Source organism: Eumetopias jubatus, unplaced genomic scaffold (genome assembly GCF_037043125.1).
Source record: "Eumetopias jubatus isolate StellerSeaLion01/CBP00866 unplaced genomic scaffold, mEumJub1_p1.0 scaffold_1, whole genome shotgun sequence".
NCBI lineage: Eukaryota > Metazoa > Chordata > Mammalia > Carnivora > Otariidae > Eumetopias > Eumetopias jubatus.
Genome location: NW_028274807.1, coordinates 190,658,294 through 190,675,567, shown reverse-complemented (window position 1 = coordinate 190,675,567; position 17,274 = coordinate 190,658,294). Strand labels below are relative to the sequence as shown.

At 44.0% G+C, this 17,274-nt stretch overlaps 1 protein-coding gene and 1 long non-coding RNA gene across 5 annotated transcripts in view; one reads left to right on the top strand and one right to left on the bottom strand.

Moving 5' to 3' along the window:
- Nucleotides 1–17,274, top strand: part of LOC114214645 (uncharacterized) — a 63,500-nt gene that overhangs the window by 10,304 nt on the left and 35,922 nt on the right. The window contains exon 2 of one of the 2 annotated variants that reach the window (XR_015769197.1): nt 15,794–16,782. The exons of the other annotated variant lie outside the window; for it this stretch is intronic. This is a non-coding gene — a long non-coding RNA (uncharacterized LOC114214645). The remainder of the gene's footprint in view (nt 1–15,793; nt 16,783–17,274) is intronic. 2 annotated transcript variants of the gene reach the window in all.
- FHIT (fragile histidine triad diadenosine triphosphatase) overlaps nt 12,698–17,274 on the bottom strand; it is a 1,452,058-nt gene continuing 1,447,481 nt past the window's right edge. For all 3 annotated transcript variants that reach the window (XM_088027739.1, XM_088027740.1, XM_088027745.1), the window contains one exon: nt 12,698–13,006. The gene's annotated coding sequence lies outside the window, so the exon portion shown is untranslated. The remainder of the gene's footprint in view (nt 13,007–17,274) is intronic.

Here is a 17,274-nt window from a genome sequence, read left to right as displayed (position 1 = left end):
AGACATTTGTGTTTTATTCTGTGTACAGTAGGAACCATTAAAGTATCTTAAGTGGGAAATGATGGGCTCTGGCTGATACCTTTCACTGAAATTTGATTCATGCTGAGGATAAATTAGAGCATGGAAGCCAGGAGGAGGGGCTGGGAGACTGTCCCCAAAGTCAGACCAGCGGCAATGGTGGTTTGGTCTAGGGAAATGGTAGAGGAGGAAAAACAGACAAGTAGAAAGATAGAGGGGCAGACTATGAGTCCAGAGATGCACTAAGCAAGGTGATGGCTTTGGTGTAGGAGGGATCCCCAAATGTTAGCTTAGTGGACAGCATGAAATAGGTGTTAAATGAAGGTTTGATCTGAAATGAGTCACATTTGGAGTTTTAAGCTCAAATTCAATCTTTGCTTCTTATGCATCTTTAGGCTCTAGGGGAGGAAAATTAATTTCCCCATTATTCTTCTAGGTTCTTGGCTGAGACCCCCTTCCCCCATAATAAAAAGACAGATTAAGATGAGGAAAACAAATTTAATTACATACATACCTATGGTAGCTCTGCAAAGATAGGAGACTCAAAGGCAGTCAGACAATGAGGAAAGGGATAGGGGTCTGGGGCTTTAAAGGGGAGAAGGCAATTCACAAGAAGGGGAGAGGAGGAAATCTCCTCTGTTTGGTAAACCAAGGTAGCTCTGCCATGCATGTAAGTCTCTCAGGGGAAAAAGTTCTCTCTGGAAATAGCTCTCTTCTCAGTATAGGCTGCCTACCTAAATTTCTTAGGCATTAAGAAGGAGGTAAAAAGCTTTGCCTGCTCTGCTGGGTCCTGATTGCTTTCGGCTCCACATGCCAAAGTGGCCTATTTTGAGGTGGCACATTCTGCTACCCTTCAGGGCAAATCCTTTACCCTCTCTCAGTGAGGGTTGGAAGGGATGGCAGATCTGCAAGTCCATTGTAAATGGCCAGCCACCCAGATACAGGGGTTATGATGTAGATGGGCATTTCTGGAAACATGAGTGCTCATACTGATTTTACCAAGGGCTCTTGATGTTCACTGACCAGGGCTTGAGTGCAGGGGACCAGGAGAACTCGGTGTTTTATTTCCACCTCTACCCTGACTTTGAGCTTAACTCCCTCTGGGCCTTCCTATGCCAGGAACGCAGAGAACTCTCCTTGCCCTTCCATTATTGACTTTGGATGAGTTTGTCCAGACCTTGTCAATTCAGGTGCTCATTTGGCTGATGGACAAGAGGTTAGTGAGAACCAGGCTGCTACCACAGACCCATCTCAGGAAAATCAAAGAGCAGCTGGGGGCTCTTGGGGGCTTGTTCATTATGGAGAGCATTTGGGTGTGTGGCTAATTATATGCTTTATTATGGATGCTAATTTGTGCTGGAAGCTGGTACCGTGCATGTTAGCATTTAGCTCTAGTTAATGAAGTTAAGCATTCAATATATCACCGAGCTCACAATTTCTCCTCTTGGCTAGAACAACTTGGTGTAGAAAAGTAATGGGTGATTGTGTTGGGGAAGAGAACACGCTCACAGAGTGAGTTTATTCCCTATAACTCTGGGCTGTCTCTGATGTTGTATTGTGCCTGCACAGTATTAATGCGAGATAATTTTCAGTGAGATAAAATCCTGGGCTCTGTTAAGAGAAGTATCACTGTGATTACTTATTAGCATAATCACAAAGAGCCCCTGTGTGGGTTCCAATGAGGCCAACTGGAACCCTGTGGTTTCTTTTAAGACAGTCTTCATGTTTTAAGAAGAAGAAATGGAAGCTGGCGTAAAAATGCATTCAGCATGTCCCACTCAGCTCAGACCTAAGTTTAATCATCACTGATAACTTTAAAATACAGAGGATAAACAAACTTACTTTTGACCTTTGCAATGAAGAAAATTATCTATTTGCTCTGTTCTCATTGGTGTTAAGAGGAGTTATGCTTGTGAATCTCTGATACATCAGTGAGATAATAGACTTCTGTGTGAGCCATTTTTCTTTTACTGCCATCTTTCATGTTGGGCTGAAAGGAGGAAAACAAAAACAAAAACAATGTCCTCTATGAAGAACCACTTTGATTGACCCTGATTCTTAGGCATTCTTCCTCAGAGCCCAACTCCAGAGACCAGGCCCTCTGAAGGGTCTGACGGGGAAGGGGTTCAGCTGCCCTGATGGGGCTGGTTACTAGAGCCTCAAGTCTTCCAGAAAAGCTGGTTTGAGAGCTTGCAAGAATCCTCACTGTCCACCCCACAACCAAGGCTTCAGTCATGCCCTTTGTCATCTCATGGGAATTAGCACATTCTCTCACTGCACTGGTGTGTTCCATAGTCTTGTTGGGCAGGTAACTGGCTATCTTTCCTTGAGTACTTACTAAGCACCAACCACGATGCTTGGATGCTTAAAATGCAATACCTCACTCCCTCCTCATTGCTGCTTCACTGAGGCCACTGCCCCTTGAATGCCCAGATCTCACATGAGAAAAATAGAGAACACAGAGGACAAGGGGAAATGACTCTTAAGTCAGATTGATTGCCATGTTCAATGTTCTAAACCAAGGGTTGGCAAACATTTTCCTTTAAGGGCTCATAGTGTGTATTTTTGGCTCTGCTGGCTATGAGTTCTTTGTTGTAACTTACCCCTTTCTCATGTAGAGGGAATGGACCATAGACAGTATGTAAATGATGGGTGTGGCCATGTTCTACTAAAAAATTTTTTTGCAGAAAATGTGGGTAGCCAGACTCAGCCTGTGCCCCGTAGTTTGCCAACCCCTCTTCCTAAACACTTGCTCCTTTCTCCTCCTTCAGGATTTTTGGTGATGATCTTGGGTTTTGGAGTCCCATAGAGCTGGGCTCACATTCAGTCTCTGCCACTTGCTCACTATGTTATGTTGGAGTAATCCCTTAATGTTGGTGAGCTTGGTTTTCCTCCTCTGTTAAATGGGCTGAAGGACAACCTAAGAGGGTAGTTGAGAAAATCAAATGAGAGAATGAGTGTGAAGCATGGAGTACAGAGCATGGCTCTGGGAGAGCCGATGGACTGGTGGCCCTAGGTCCTTGGGAGATGCTCTGCTGACCCTGCTCCTGACTCCAGGGAGAGTCAGCCTCCGTCTTTCTGCAGTACCTGAGCCTCCCCAGAGCAGGCAGGGAATGTTCTGGGGCCAGAGATCCACTTTCAATCCTGCTTCTGTTTCCAAAAGAACAATTTGACATCAGGGAATAAAAGTCAATTTACAGTGGGAATTCAGGCCCCTAAGATCCCAGGGAACATGGGGTCTAATATTAAAGCACAAAGGAGGAAAGCAAGACATTTTAAAAAAAAGCTTTTTAGAAATAGTAAGAGACACAAAGAGCCCCTCACTGTTTTACACTTGTAAAGAGACCCCTGCTGGATTCCCAGTTCTAATCTGCAATAAAAAGCTACAGGGCTACAATAAGGCATCTGGTTCCATTGACTTTCTTCCTTTTTTCTCCATAGCCTCTGGCATGAAAACGCAAACCAGTGAGACACTTTAGAATTGTCTTCAGCAGTGCTTTTCTTGTCAATCAGCTGCTGATCCTGGAAACGCAAACATGGTGACATGACACAATTTCTGTTCTCCTATCTGTAATTCTGATATGAGCATCCTAGAGGAGCCACAGTTGTCAGCTATTTACTCACAGCTCCCCGGGGGCACAAAACCCTGGGACAATTAAACCACAGAATTAGATTGAAATAATGGTGATGGTGGTGATGAAAACACAAAGGGCCGGACAGGCTGGGTCCTGGCTCAGCCCCACACAGGCAGGGTGAATGTGTTTCAGTCCTTTTATTTAACAACAGTGTTACGCACATATATCTATTTTCTATTTCAGGACAAGCAAAAAATGATTCATTCTTTTCTCTACCACCTGCTTAGTAGCTAAAATCCCAAAAGGCATTTATTAGCTCACATAACTAAAAAGTCTAGGGGTTCTATTTGTTTCAGGTATAGTTGGATCCAGGAACTCAAACCATGTCATTAGAAATGAGACACCCACGTGTACACTTTGTGCATCTTTCCTCCCTGCCCTCCTCTTTCTCTCCTTGTATCTCTCCCTCATTTATTCATGAAATAGATGGAAAAAATTAGAAGGCCCCAAAGGCGATAGCAACTCTGAGGTGTAGAATCAGGTCAGGGTAGTCAAAGAAGCTTTGCAGCAGGAGGAAGTCTCTGAGTTTGGGATTCAACCTGTACTTACTGAGTATCTGCAGAAGAGTCTCCTGGACTTTTTTGCTCTGATATCGTTTCCTGGGCCCCATCCCAGACCAACAACATGAGAATCCCAGGGAAAGGCTCTGGGCTATGCTTTTCTTTGGCAAGTTCCTTCTAAATCTTGTGCACATTCCAGTTGAGAACAATCTTAGGGCTAACAGCTTCTTGTTCTGCACGGTTAAGCAATAAATTGTAATTCAAGTTTGCATACCGAAGCTAGACCAGGAAATATAAAATACATAGGGTGGATATTTTAAAGAGTTTCCAGAACACTTACTTTGGAAGGCTGTTGGATCCCCCTACTCTCCAGCCTTCCTGAGTAATAGACACAGACAACCCTGATTTATAAGTGAGCCCTGCTGTAGGTAGACAGCCTCCCTGGGTCCCTAAAAGAAGACAGTATTCCCTTTTTCATTCAGCAGTGCAGGAAGCATGGAAATCTTATGAAGAGCCCATCTCTAGCTAGCTTTAGGTCTAGATGACTTGCCTAGAAAAAAAGTCTCAGATATTAAGTCCCCAGGACATTTTCATGAGTTCCTTACATCTATCACTGCAATCTTGGAAGAGGAAAGTACACTGTCTGTAACTCATGTGCCCCTACATCTTTTTGCTATACCAGATCCTAGTGTGGGTTCTGCAGTGTGCAGACAGATGGCTGCATTCATGGTTTGGCTCTGCCCCATGGAGGCTGAGTGACCTTGAACAACTCTGAGCCCGTTAATGAACATCTCCAAGCCTTACGTTTCTCCTAAGCCACACCTATCTCACAAGATGGTGAGAATTAAGAGCGAGAAATACATGGGAGGCATTTAACATAAGATCTGGCACCTAATATGTGCTCAGTAAATCTCAGCTACTATGACTCGACCTTATTAGTACTTGATCTGTGATATGCACAGAAAGGATAAATAAGATTTTAATGTGAGAAAACTATCCAGGTCCTACATCTTCTGCAAACTGGCATTGGGTCTATAGAGCCTTAGGGAAAGGTTTGGCTTTTAGTTTGGTCTCGATTAATTATATATAATTATACAGAAATGATAATGAATATTTAGTTCATTTCCATCAGGGAATCAACAGAGCTTAGTAGTTAAGACCAAGACTTCTGGTGCAAAACAAACATAAATGTGAGCCTGGTTCTGTCACTTAACTAAGTCTGTAATCTTGGGCAAGGTACTTAACTTCTCCAGCCTCATTTCCTAGTCTATAAAATGGGAAGAATAATAGGATTCATCCTCCTGGGTTGTTGTGGACATTAACTGGTGGAAGTAAAGCACCATGTTTCCTCCATGGAAAGTGGTCTCTATCACCACCACCACCACCACCACCACCATCATTTACAAAGGCCCTTGTCAAGAGGGGTGTTTCTGTGCTCCATATACTTTATGGAAAGACAGTTTTATTGGGTTTGCCTTTTTCTTACAAAAAATGGCTATGCAATAAAATGGCTTATTACTATCAAGTCTACTTACATTATTAAAAAGGGGCTCTACGAGATAGAGAAGAGAAGCTTGGGTTGGAAGAATGGGTAGGGGGGGACAGAGTGACTTTCTCAGACTACTTAAGACTGTGAATGTTCCAGGATCCTTGGGGTTGGGTTGTGGGATGCATCACTAAATTCTTTTTGTTGGATTTACTTCTCCTTTCTCCCCCTTCCCTTCTCTCTCTCTCTCTCTCTCTCTTTTTTTTTTTTTTGATGGCTATGGATATGGAGGTCTGGATTTTCCACCCTGAAGTTGGGCCATCCCTTTCCTTCTATGGCAGATGTTGGTAAAATACAAAAGCGCCATTTGTTTCTTCCTGCTTATTCATTCTTGCTGCAGAATAGCAGAAGAATGGAGGAAAGCACCATCAAAGGCTTTTCTGTTCAAAGGGAAAACTCCTCAGTGATCACTATTACTGTTGTAAGTTCCTTCTGCGGCTTTGGCAGTGTAATCATTTTCCTCTCCTTGATTTTTGCCTGTTTCCCGGAGGCACCTGAACTTGAGATGAAACTGGACAATTTCCTTACACCACACACAAACTCAACACCCAAAGGTTTCCCCCCTTTCAAGATGTGCCTGTTGATTAGAAAGCATTAGGGGCAGCTCAGCCTGGCTCTAGGGCATGGGCAGGGCACAGCCAGGCCCCACAGAGCTGGGTCTGCTTTGCCACCAGTGGGAAGCATAGCACTGCTGGTGCAGGGGAGGAATTTTGGAGGCAGGCCTGTGGACAAAACAGCCAAAAAACCCATTAAATCATAAGGTGAGAAGTTGTTCCCTTCCCACTTCTCTTTCAGTCCTCAAGGAGCAGGACTCTGTCTGGTGCCAGTGTATTTTAAACACCTCTCTAACACTTGCTAACGTCCCTTTATAATAAAGTGAGGAGGCAGGCCTCAGAGGCAGGGCTTTCAGCAGCTCACAGTACCTAGCTAGAATTTAATAGCCTTGTATTCATCATTATGGTTAGCTTCTGTTTATGGCCAGGGATACTGCTTTTCCATTTGCTGCAATAATCTTAAGTTTCCTTGAACAAATGTAAGTAAAAAGAAGAGTTAAATAAAATGAAATATATTAATAACATAGACATGTTAGCCATGTACCTTTTGAGACAGATGGTACTGGTCTGATTTTACCAACATGGGAAATGAGGCTCAGAGAAGGTTTTACCCAAGGTGGTGGCAATGATGATGACAACAATCCTGACAAACACAATGAAGGTTGGGAAGGTTGCCAAGAGCTAAAGTTTGGGAAAATTGTGCTTGGTGCAATGACACACTTTCCCTCTTTTGGGTTTTCTTCCAGGGTGGAGCCACCTTCTCTCAAAGTCAGATGGCTCAGGTATCAACCTGTGAGAGGCTGTCTGAACACAAAAGGCCTCGTTCTCCAAAGGGATAAAGAGACGGAGCCGGGGGATATTTTAGCTCTAGTCTTTGGTTGTGAGTGAAAGACTTCCACTGGGCTCCATCACCAGAAGAGTCAGGGCAGCAAAGAGCGGGGACTTCAGAGTCTGGTCTATTGGGGTTTACATCTCAGCCAGCAAAGTGTGATTATAGATTCTGGATTCACACCACTGGGATTCAATGCTGAGCTCTGACACTTACTAACTAGATAACCATGGGCAAGGCACACATCCTTGTGCTGCAATTTTCCTTTCTGTAAAATAGGATAATAATAATAGACGTACTCATAGGGTTGTGGTGCAGATTGATTGGAATAACAATATGGAGTACCTAGAAAAAAAATGCCTGAAACCTTATCTCGTGGTGAGTGCCCAATAAATGTCAGGTGCTATTATTGTTGTCATCATCATTGCCACCACCTTGGGTAACACCTTCTCTGAGCCTCATTTCCCTTGTTGGTAAAATCAGACTAGTACCATCTGTCTCAAAAGGTACATGGCTGATCCACAATCAATGCAGGCTTCCTACCATTTTCTTCTCCTGAAAATGTGAGATACGTAAGCTAATGAAAACTTCCAAAGCTATACGTATATGGCTTTCATACCTTACTTAATTTTGACTGGGAGCACAACCACAATGAGGTTTTTGAGGGCAGATGTCTGCCTATACACCAAGTCATTGGCAACGCTTGATATCTACAGTTGTGAGAGGCAGATATGAATGTCAGTTATTCAAAATGGCACCTTTGCCTTATGGTGGAGTTGTTTGACTAACAGGGCCAAACAAAGTCACCCCATTTGTAAGAGTCCTTTTGAATAACCATATTCCACCTATAGCATTGGTGAGCTCCTTTCCTCCTAAGATAAAACATTGACGTCTTCAGCAGCTAAGCCCAATTTTCAACCCATGCTCCTTCTCATGGCTGAAGTTAGCACCATTTTATTAAGTTGGTAGTGAGCTATAGCGGCCCCACTTTCCCTTTGTTCATCTATCGATCTAAACTAATCACTTAATTAGCCCAGACAGGAAGTCTTCTGCGGTGTTAAATAACTCCAGAAACCTACTGGAGATGCTTGAGTGGACCGATTGGATTTAACTTGCATTTCATTACCTCTACACTAAGATATGTTAAATTCAGAGCCTGAAAAACAAGCTGGATTCTGCACTGGAAACAAATTCTGTTTACTTATAGAAAAAAGAAATCATCCCTCCAAGCCAGTGGTTTTCAAAGTGTGGGCCCTGACACAGCAGTATCAGCATCACCTGGGAACATGTCAGGCCCCACTCCAAATCTACCAAATCAAACTCTGGAGGTAGGGTCTTGCAATCAATTTTAACAAGCCCTACCAGTGATATTTATGGAGAACTCGTGCTTTAGGCTGTCTCTCAGGGTTATGGACTTATTTTTGTGGGCCTACCTTTTAGAAGAGAGAAGAAAAAGAGGAATGCTGAGCAATCTGGATGGGAAGACTATTTACTAAATTATGACGTTGAACCAGCAGCCTGGGGCTCATTGGGAATCTGAGAGTATTATTTCAGATTCTTCCTTAGGAATGGCGTGGGATAGGGAGATGGGCACCCCTGGCCAGGGTGACTGGACAGAATGCTCAGAGAGTGATCAAAGTGCTGCTTTATTGTAGAAATATGAGAGGACAGTGGGACATTTTCAGGGTGACATAAAGAGCACAAGAAAGCCTCACCTGCTCTCAGAAGGCTTCCCCAGAATGGACACACAGAGGGTACTTGGTAAATGCTCCTTGACTTGACAAAGATTGAACCTTAGTAGGTTGGTTTTCCCCAGATAATTTTGATCTGGAATATGTAGATGTGTTTTCTCAGTCTTGGTTTGTAGGGAAAACCAGGAGTTAGCCATAGGGCATCAACTGGTTCCTCTTATTCTGTCTTCTGAGAAATAGCTTGGCTTAGAGAAAAGAGCTCCAGGCTTTAGGTCGCATATATGTGCTCTTACTAGTATGTGACCTTAAGCAACTCACAAACACTGAACTGCAGTTTCCTTATCTATAAAAGGAGAATAATAGTTACTTCCAGATATTTTTGCTAAGCATTGTAGCAGGGGCACCCAATACATACAGTACTTGGCATACAGTAGTGGTTGGATAAATATTTGTTTAAAAGAAAGGGAGGAAAGAAAGAAGGAAGGTGGGTTGATTTTTTTGAGGCGTATATGAAATAGTGCTTTGAAAATGCCTGGCATAATGCTCGGTACAAAGATACCCTGCAAATAGTATTTCATGATGAGGAGGTGGAGAAGGGGAAGAAGATGACTGGATTCAGAAAACCATCTTCTAGGCGCCTAGAATTGGACCCATATTCTTGCTGAAACTAGCCCTGTTCTTCCCATTCTTCTTCCCTCTGCAGTCCATGGTTACTCTCCTTTCCAGCTACATCTCAGGGGCCATCACGGTTTTGGCTGCCAAAACTATAGCCTTCAATTTGATGTACAGTATAGATGGTCAAGATGTTTGCAGAACTGAAATTAACTGCAAACATGTGAGCATGCTTGAGGGTTGTTAGTGGTGGTTATTCCAAGTAGGACTGATAGGTTTTCAATCCCTATAACTAAGTAATTACATGTTAATTATTTTACATTGTTCTATTTCCAGGATAGGTAAATCATTAATCTTTTGGTTAACACATTTGCCTCAGAGTCAGAGGAAGCATTTTTAGTAATACTCTTCCTGTATGTTTTTAAGTTATAGAAATGTCATTAGTTGCTTTCATTTACATGATTAAAGGGATGTTTTCATCTTGAGAATGCTTAAATATTCCCTGCCTTTCCTTAACTATCCTGTTCCCTTTCCCTTTGAACATCAGTACAAAGGACCAACCTACCAACTTGATAGTTCAGGAGAGAAGTTGGGAATGGTATTTATTAAATTTGCTGAGAGCCCTTCATTATTGATTATTCTCCAAAAGGGACAGGCTTTTGGGAATGAGACCTGAGTTGATCCCCAATCCATCTATTATCAACTTTGTGACCTTGATCAAGTTACCTAACCTTCCTCAGCCCAAATCTCCATGTATATTGTATGGGGATCTTGTATGGATTAAACAAAATAATATTTGCAAATGTATCTACAATAAAAACACAACAAAAGTTCATTTCCTTCTCTCACCAACCTGTTGGGCAGTTATACTCAATAACTGTAGATCCCTGGAAGAAGCAGGTACATGGCCAGACCTAGTTTCAAGCTTAGATACAGAGAGGGATGGATGGGAGAGGTTTCCATTTCATGAGACACACAGCTCTTTGAAAGAATTGACGGGGTTTGAGAAGTACCGTTTTATAACTTTGGGTCAGCTGTGGTGGAGACAATCATGGGGAAAGTTCCTTTCAAGCTCTTTGCCAAAAATAGAGTGCCATTCTCTTCTGCCATTTGGAATTTGATTATAGATGGAACAATAAAGATAAGGAATGGACCTAGAGTTTGAAAAGTGAGCACACACAAATAAATAGGGGAAATCCTCCTTCAGAATGTTGTCAATACAGAGACTGGCTGCTGTGCTGTTGTCTGATAAGCACAGTGGAAATGGACTCCCATGTACACAGAGTTATCCATTATTTACCGTAACATTAGTACTTTCCAGCTCTTGGGCAAAAACAAAACCACCTAGTGGGTATTTGTGTCCAAGAAGAAATGAGAGAAAAAAAGAAGGCTACTGCTAGGGACACTGTTCTTTCCTTCCGAATTTTCTCCATACAGACCGGACCCACTTTAGCAAATGGAGTAATAGTTGTTTTTTCCATATTGGTATCAGTAAGCTTTGTTAGTTCTAGAAACATCTCTTAAAAGGCACTATAAACAGTCCTTATTGGGTTATCAGGCCTCCCACTGGGCATGGATTCATGGGGCTGGCATGGAAGTAGAGCTTCAGGGCTGGCCTTCTGCACCCCAGCCTCCACAGCCTCCGTAGTCTCCAACAGTCTCCACAGCCTCCAAACCATGGCAGACTTATAGGAAGATGCTGAGCTGAAGAAATTCATGGGAGGAAGGGCAGAAATGAGGCTCCTCTAGGGTTTTAATTGGATGGAGGAAATAGAAAACACAACAGCTGTTAGGCTTGCAGTATCACTCAACTGTTTCATCAGTGACTGTTTATTCACTTCTTTGAAAGCCATTGAATAAAATGTGGAATTAGCCCCAAAGGCAGGGGCCTGGTCTTCTGGCGACATCTGCTATTAAAACGAGGATGGAATTGGTGTCTGACCTTCTGGGGATAAGAAAAATCTGGTGTTTTTAGGGCTTTTCTTTGGACCACAAATTAGCAACCCTTGAGCTGGGGGAAATCACTAGTACTTGGCATCTGCCCTCACTGGCATTTTATCTTCTGAACACATCCTGTTCAGATTGCAGTGCTTTTCCTTTTAGCTAAGAAAGAAGCATCTCAGATGAGGCTTGGGAATGAGAGGCTTTGGGGTCTCAAGAAGGCATCTGCCAAACTATTGTCAATAAATAGGGCTTTGGCAAAGGCATATAAGAAGATTTGAAAGAAGATGTGATTGTCATACTCAGTCTATTGGCTTATACTAGATCAGAAACAGTCAAACACCCAATGTCTTAGGGAGTGGGTTGGATGGTGCCCTCCTCCCACAAGATACATCCACGTCAAATCCCGGGAACCTCTGTTTTCTTATTTTGAAAAAGGGTCTTTGCGGAGATAATTAAGTGAAGGATATTAAGACCATGAGAACATCATTCTGGATTATTTGGGTGGGCCCTTAATCCAGTGACAAGTGTCTTTAGAAGAGATACACAGAGGAGACACACAGAAGAGGGGGAAGGTGAAGACAGAGGCAGAGACTGGGATTTTGTCAGGAAAATCCAAGGTTTGCCAGCAGCCACCATCAGCTAGGAGAGATTCCCCCAGCGCCTCTGAAGGGAGCAGGGCCTCACTGGACTTTGGACTTCTGAGCTCCAGAACTGTGAGGGGACACATTTCTGTCATTTGAAGCCAGTAATTTGTTGCAGCACTCATAGGAAACGAATACACCATATGTCGATGATGGTGTTGGGGTCAGGGAGTAGCCCATAAGGCAAAAGAGATTCTTAGGGAGGCTTTTTGTCGTTCTTTATTGCAATGCCATTGATGTGTTTTATTTTTCTTTATAAACTCAAATCTCCCCTTTTATTAATATACCAGAGGAAAGAAAGAGCCTACTTCTGTCATCCTTCCTTAAAGAAATTGACTGTTACGGGCAAGGGGCATGCTTCCTCAGCCAATATCAAGAGCTTTTCCATTCCCTTTCGTTACATTCCTGCCACTCAGATAGCCCAGTCCGAGGTGTCTGATCACCTCATTACATGTTTATTAGTTTCCTGAAGCCCATTTTTGCCATCTTAAGCTCTTTCAGCTCTGCCTCTCTGCACCCAAGGCAGGAGGAAAATATAGCCGAGGAAAGGTTATGCATCTCTTATTCTGTTTTGTTTGCTACCAAAAATGGAAACTCTCTAAATTTTATCTAATCTTTAACAAACCTTTGGTTACAGGAAGCACGGTAGTTCTAACAGATCGACTTCCTCAGTTATGCCTTTCAGAGGCCCCAAAATATCAATTTTTAAGTTACCCAACACACAAGATAAATATTTTAACTACCATTTTATTTCCATCCAGGCCAAGGGACAATTTAGAAAAGGTTCTATTCTAAGTACATAGCCCAGGAAGTGTGGAAGGGCTGTCGATGCTGTTATTTTGAAGTTAGCCTGTCAGTCATCATGATTGAAACATAACCCCAATGGCTTCCACAAGTGTAATAAAATGCTTCACAAAAGGTTGCAGAATTGTAGGATGTAATAAAGTCTGCTTAGCTTCATTTCCAATGCCGCAGAGTCCTAGAGAATGAGGCCCATTTCCTTATGCCTTGGGATTTGTTCAAGTTGCTTTCATGCCTGGAAATGACAGAACATAAGAACAGACGTTTAGTTAGAACCAAGAGCATTTTTTGAGTTATGGCAATAAACAAAATTTAAGTTTGCTTACCGCTAATCTGTTGGATTGCCACTAACAATTTCGAAGAAGCCATATAGATGTGGGCAGAATGTGTGAAATAGGTGGGTTCCAACCCTGTTGATACTCCCTGGATCCCCACATTTTCTGTGGCTTCTGTCCACACCCCATGCCCCAGAGGTCAGCTGTGTGGTCTCTTAAGAATCTATTTTATGGACACGAGGCTTACATACAAATGAAGTCAATTCAGACCTGAGGGTAAGAATGGATTCTCAAGCATAGACGTTACCAGAATTACCTGGTGAGCTTGTTAAAAACACAGATTTCTTGAGTCCCCCACATTCTGACTCAGCAGGTCTGGAGAGAGGCCTGAGAATCTGTGCTTTTTAACGAGCTCTCCATAAAGAGTCTGAGATTTGGGGAATTACTGAGCTAGTGTGTAGAGGGCAGAATTTGCTTTGCTTCAAGGCTAGTTACCTTAAGGATTTGGGCTAGAATTAAAACAAATAATTTCTACTCATAAAATAGGAAAGGGGGAGGTTAACCTTGAAAGAAAAACCCCTAGATCATACAAATGCCTTTCATATCTCTGGCATTCTTCCTCTACCCCAAAGGAGAACGTGTTGGATCCTTGGCTTCTGGGCCTTAATTATTGGTATCAGTAAGTGGGAGTGGTCGGGAACTGGACAGGGTGAGGCTACCAGCTTGGAGGACATTGGAAAAGGCAGACAGTTATGGGAAAGAGAAAATTAAACAGGAGAGGAGGAAAGATGAGAATTTTCTGGGCTAGATTCCATGTTACTGGGTGAAGCTTGAAAGAAGAGGTGCTGGGAGATGTTGGGCATAGCTACCATGGGTGTGATATAGGAAGAGATTTTGAGGAACTTTGTTGAGAAGCACAAATGGACTTCCCCTTCAATGTTTTCAAAAGACTTCAGTGTAAAAAAAAAAAAAAAGACTTCAGTGTAGATTTACATCACTTTTCACTTCCTGTTTGCTACTTGTCTGCTAAATGGATGGCTCTGTGTGCAACCCTGTGGACAGAGATCTGGGAGGCTGAGCAGCAAAACCTCTGCTTTCTAGGTCCAGTGCATAGTTCAAGGGTGTCCCCAGTATGGGCTTGTTCAGCCCTACCTGGGTGAGGAGACCCTGGCACATGGAGAGAGTTTTTAGTGAGTCTAGCATTATGCTTTCTCTGTAAGTTCATACCAAGGTAAGAGAGCAAAGGGCAGGCAGGGCATCCCTTTGGAATCACATCTGGTCCCTTCTAGGACCCAGAACGTAGAAGCCTAGCCACTTCTGCTTCAGCCTTCACATTTGAGCTCAGGATCCACTGCCCCCTTCCCCCAGCATCTACTGCTATCTGTGAGTGAGTGGTGGAAAGTAGGGTGTATGCACCAGTTTGCAGCGCCCCCCATCCCCAGAGATGGGGGCCTGTCTCCTTTCTATATGACATTGGGATTGTTCTCTATTGTGCCCAGCACCACCCATCTTGTCTGGACATACAGGTCATCTCCCAATCATTCATCATTGCCCTTGTCCTTGAACAATTATTGACTTTGAGTCAGAGGCACCTGTGCAGGCCTGAAAATGGATGTGCCCTTTCTTTTCCTCCGCCTTACCTGTCTAGGGCAGATTTATGTCCTAGGAGAAGTTTCCCTCAGTTTTATTTTTGGTCTTTGTGGCCCTATGTTATTGGCTGCACCCGCCCTCCCCGACACCAACCCTGTAATTTCTGAATCTCCGCGGAAGCCTCTATCTGTACCTGAGCAGGCTTTCCGTCAGTCTACTTCCAATGCTTCCGCACACATCCCTCACAAGCGCTGGCATCCAAACTGTCTGCCTAGCTTCTGCAGGCTCTGTGTTCAGCAGTTCCTTTTCTCCAACGAGCCTGGAAGCTTGTGGGAAGCAGAGTCATCTTCTCATGCCAGAGCACAGAGAGGGAACGTGTCAGACTTTGCGGAGACTTGAGTCTGAAGTCCAGCCTCATGACTGACTGGCTGTGTGTCTGTAGGCCATGCGGAGCATGACCGGCTGGGGTCGGGGAGAGGACTGAGCCGGTGAACGCACACAAAGCCCTTGGAGCAGAGCCTCGCCCACTGCAAGCGCTCACTTGGGTTAGCCCCTGGTGTCACTACCATGATTTTTTTCTCCAGATTACATTGCCAGTCAAAGCAAGTGAACATCAGAGCCTAGCTCTGCAGCAAGAGATTCAGTCTCGTTTTTGGAGAGGGTGCCTCTGGGCAAGGTGCTCATCTTCCCATCTTCTGGTTGGGTGTCATATAGTAGGTGCCCTTCATGTCCTTAGTTCCCTTTAATAGACCCTTTACACAATGGTGTTTTTCGGGGCTGCCTGGGTATATCAACAAATGTCTTTACTGAAGTGTGAGTGAAACCCTGAGGCGGTGCAAAGAGGTGAATGATGGGATCCTCAAGGCACTTCCAGCCCCTGTGGGAAGACCCTCGGCACAGGATGCGGCGAGGCAAAAGATGATTGGGTGCCAGGCAACCAGTCCCAAAAATGTGGCCTTTTTGGAGCTTCAAGAACAGAGAGCATGGGCCTGGAATGTGTGAAGTGTGACTGATTGCCATGAACGTGTGCTTTTCAAGTCTTTCTACATCTCTAATCTGGTGGCAGATGAACCGAGGATGCCCCACTCCCTGGCAAGGCCGTGCTTGAGGAATAACAGTGAGTATTATGAAGTTCATCTGAGATATTTGTTTTGCAGGGTAGGGAATAAAGGCAGAAGGGAAGCACTATGACCCTGGACTGTTGAAGAGATTTTTGGAAAGGAGAGCTTCAAATTCGGAAGGAAAATAAAAATGTCTAAAGGAGAAAGATTAAGTTTTGAGTAGGGCTGTCCGTGTGGTGGGTGCTGTCATCTTCTCGTCCGGCTCTCCCTGGAGGCCTCAGGCGAGTCTTCTACGTCGATTTGCATTTTGTCGTCAGGAGTTAGCGAGTACAGGCCTAAGCGGAGGTACTAAACGGATCCCCCCAGCTTATGAGCTAAACCATGCCGACTTCTTGACCGTGCCAGTGTCATCATACTCCAAAAAGTCCTTCTCCACAAAACGGGAGCAGAGTCTCCCATTTTCAACAGACTCAGCCAACCTCTGCGTGCATTCAAGACAACATCTTTGCACTAGTGTGTCAGTGAAGGAGGCTTCTACCTTGTCCTCTGTGCCTCCTCCTCTCTGATAGGCCCAGAGGAGGAGTTTCTGCTTTGAAGCTAAGAAAACAGATCAACGTCTCTCTCTTCTGTAGGTGAACCTCAGAGGGAGCCGGCCACGGTCCATCCAACTGACAGAAGACAAAAGGAACATCTGGGGCCACAAAAATTCAACACACTGTCCCCTTCAGTTTCTTGAAGGTTGTGTTTCTCAACTTGGCTATTCATTGGCATCACCTGGGGAGGTCTAAAAGAAAAATGACATGCCTCCCTCCTACCCCCCCACCCCCAAGATTCTGATCTAACGAGTTGGAAGGGTGGCTTAGACCTCTGGGGGGAAACCACTGTGTGTGAAAGCAAAGAGCTCCAACCTTGTCTCCTTTTTGATTCGGCTCCAACGTGTGCTCCCAATAAAATGCTCCAAGTGCCCTGTGCTGGAGACAAGTTTCAGTAGGTTTCAGATGCAAGTGTCCAACTTCTAGTAAGGTTGTCCGTCTGCTGCAGTCTTAGCAGAGCCACACATTCCAGGCAAATGTTGGCCTTCAAAGGTAAGTGCTTCCTGCCCATGAGGTTAAATAAGATGACCTGTTTTGCATCCATTACCAGGGATGTCACAGAAATGGTTTTAAGGCAAAGCAATCACACTCAACCAGCAAAACAAAGTCTTGAGACACCAACATCAAATTCCTCTGTAACAGCTCTCTTCTTTTAAAAGTAACTCTTTGTTCCTAGCAGGCTAGAGCTACAGGCAGACAGCCATGGAAAGTCATTCTGCTCACACCAAAAACAAGAGGAGCAATTTTCTACGGGCAGGCACCTCTGACCTCTGCTTTTCAGCTTTTTCTTAATAAACTTGTCTCAGAAATTGGGCCACAAAAGCCGCTGGTGGCAATCTCTTAGAGTAAGTGGGTAAAGGGGACGCTGGGGGAGATATAGTGAGGAACAGAGAGCCACTCTGATGAGGAACTCAGGCAGTGCAATTATCCTTCCATCTAGAGATAGAAGGGGTTACCCCCCAGCACAGTGGCCAGAAACCCAGC